Below are 3,075 nucleotides of genomic sequence, written 5' to 3' on the forward strand. Positions count from 1 at the left end.
TGTCTTGGGTAATGTGATACTTGGCAATTGTTGTGCTCATGTTTAAGCTCTTGCATCATATGCTTTGCACCCATTAATGAAGAAATACATAGAGCATGCTAAAATTTGGTTTGCATATTTGGTTTCTCGTAAGGTCTAGATAATTTCTAGTATTGAGTTTGAACAACAAGGAAGACGGTGTAGAGTCTTATAATGTTTTCAATATGTCTTTTATGTGAGTTTTGCTGCACCGGTTCATCCTTGTGTTTGTTTCAAATAAGCCTTGCTAGCCTAAACCTTGTATCGAGAGGGAATACTTCTCATGCATCCAAAATACTTGAGCCAACCACTATGCCATTTGTGTCCACCATATCTACCTATACTACATGGTATTTTCCCGCCATTCCAAAGTAAATTGCTTGAGTGCTACCTTTAAAATTCCATCATTCACCTTTGCAATATATAGCTCATGGGACAAATAGCTTAAAAACTATTGTAGTATTGAATATGTACTTATGCACTTTATCTCTTATTAAGTTGCTTGTTGAGCGATAACCATGTTTACGGGGACGCCATCAACTATTCTTTGTTGGATATCATGTGAGTTGCTATGCATGTCCGTCTTGTCTCGAAGTAAGAGAGATCTACCACCTTCATGGTTGGAGCATGCATATTGTTAGAGAAGAACTTTGGGCCGCTAACTAAAGCCATGATTCATGGTGGAAGTTTCAGTTTGGACATATATCCTCAATCTCATATGAGAATAATAATTGTTGCCACATGCTTATGCATTAAAGAGGAGTCCATTATCTGTTGTCCATGTTGTCCCGGTATGGATGTCTAAGTTGAGAATAATCAAAAGCGAGAAATCCAAAATGCGAGCTTTCTCCTTAGACCTTTGTACGAGGCGGCATGGAGGTACCCCATTGTGACACTTGGTTAAAACATGTGCATTGCAAAGATCCGGTAGTCCAAGCTAATTAGGACAAGGTGCGGGCACTATTAGTATACTATGCATGAGGCTTGCAACTTGTAAGATATAATTTACATGATGCATATGCTTTATTACTACCGTTGACAAAATTGTTTCATGTTTTCAAAATCAAAGCTCTAGCACAAATATAGCAATCGATGCTTTTCCTCTATGAGGACCATTCTTTTACTTTCAATGTTGAGTCAGTTCACCTATTTCTATCCACCTCAAGAAGCAAACACTTGTGTGAATTGTGCATTGATTCCTACATACTTGCTTATTGCACTTATTATATTACTCTATGTTGACAATATCCATGAGATATACATGTTACAAGTTGAAAGCAACCGCTGAAACTTAATCTTCTTTTGTGTTGCTTCAATACCTTTACTTTGAATTATTGCTTTATGAGTTAACTCTTATGCAAGACTTATTGATGCTTGTCTTGAAGTGCTATTCATGAAAAGTCTTTGCTTTATGATTCACTTGTTTACTCATGTCATACATATTGTTTTGATCGCTGCATTCACTACATATGCTTTACAAATAGTATGATCAAGTCTATGATGGCATGTCACTCCAGAAATTATCTTTGTTATCGTTTTACCTGCTCGGGACGAGCAGAACTAAGCTTGGGGATGCTGATACGTCTCCAACGTATCGATAATTCTTGTGTTCCATGCCACATTATTGATGTTATCTACATGTTATATGCACACTTTATGTCATATTCGTGCATTTTCTGGAACTAACCTATTAACAAGATGCCGAAGTGCCAGTTCCTGTTTTCTGCTGTTTTTGGTTTCGAAATCCTAGTAACGAAATATTCTCGGAATCGGACGAAATCAACGCCCGGGTTCCTATTTTACCCGGAAGCATCCAGAACACACGAGAACCGCCGGAGAAGGGGGCAGGGCCACCACACCACACCCCGGCGCGGCCAAGGGGGGGCGCCCCCTAGGGTGTGGGCCCCCCAGAAGCCCTCTTGCGCCGCCTCTCCGCCTATATAAAGCCCCCGACCTAAAAACCTCGGGGCGTTCGACGAAACCACGGAAACCTTCCGGAGCCGCCGCCATCGCGAAGCCAAGATCCGGGGGACAGAGTCTCTGTTCCGGCACCCTGCCGGAGCGGGGAAGTGCCCCGGAAGGCTTCTCCATCGACACCGCTGCCATCTCCACCGCCATCTTCATCATCGCTGCTGCTCCCATGAGGAGGGAGTAGTTCTCCATCGAGGCTCGGGGCTGTACCGGTAGCTATGTGGTTCATCTCTCTCCTATGTGTTTCAATACAATAATCTCATGAGCTGCCCTACATGATTGAGATTCATATGATGATGCTTGTAATCTAGATGTCATTATGCTAGTCAAGTGAGTTTTACCTATGTGATCTCCGGAGACTCCTAGTCCCACGTGTGTAAAGGTGACGAGTGTGTGCACCGTGTGGGTCTCTTAGGCCATATTTCACAGAATACTTACTCATTGAATGGCATAGTGAGGTGCTTATTTATATCTCTTTATGATTGCAGCATGTTGTATCACAATTTATCTATGTGCTACTCTAGTGATTTGTTATTAAAGTAGTTTATTCCTCCTGCATGTGTGCAAAGGTGACAGTGCGTGCACCGTGTTAGTACTTGGTTTATGCTATGATCATGATCTCTTGTAGATTATGGAGTTAACTATTGCTATGATAATATTGATGTGATCTATTCCTCCTACATATGCATGAAGGTGACAGTGTGCATGCTATGCTAGTACTTGGTTTAGTAGCGTTGATCTATCTTACACTTAAGGTTACTAAAACATGAGCATTATTGTGGAGCTTGTTAACTCCGGCATTGAGGGTTCGTGTAATCCTACGCAATGTGTTCATCATCCAACAAAAGTGTAGAGTATGCATTTATCTATTCTGTTATGTGATCAATGTTGAGAGTGTCCACTAGTGAAAGTGTAATCCCTAGGCCTTGTTCCTAAATACTGCTGAGTTACTATCTGCTTGTTTACTACTTCGCTGCGTTACTACTGCTGCGTTACTACTGCTTGTTTACTCGTCCTGGGCAGAGCACTTTTACTGCCGTTACTACTACTTATTCATACCACCTGTATTTCACTATCTCTTCGCCG

This window comes from Lolium rigidum, chromosome 3 (assembly GCF_022539505.1).
Source record: "Lolium rigidum isolate FL_2022 chromosome 3, APGP_CSIRO_Lrig_0.1, whole genome shotgun sequence".
Taxonomy (NCBI): domain Eukaryota; kingdom Viridiplantae; phylum Streptophyta; class Magnoliopsida; order Poales; family Poaceae; genus Lolium; species Lolium rigidum.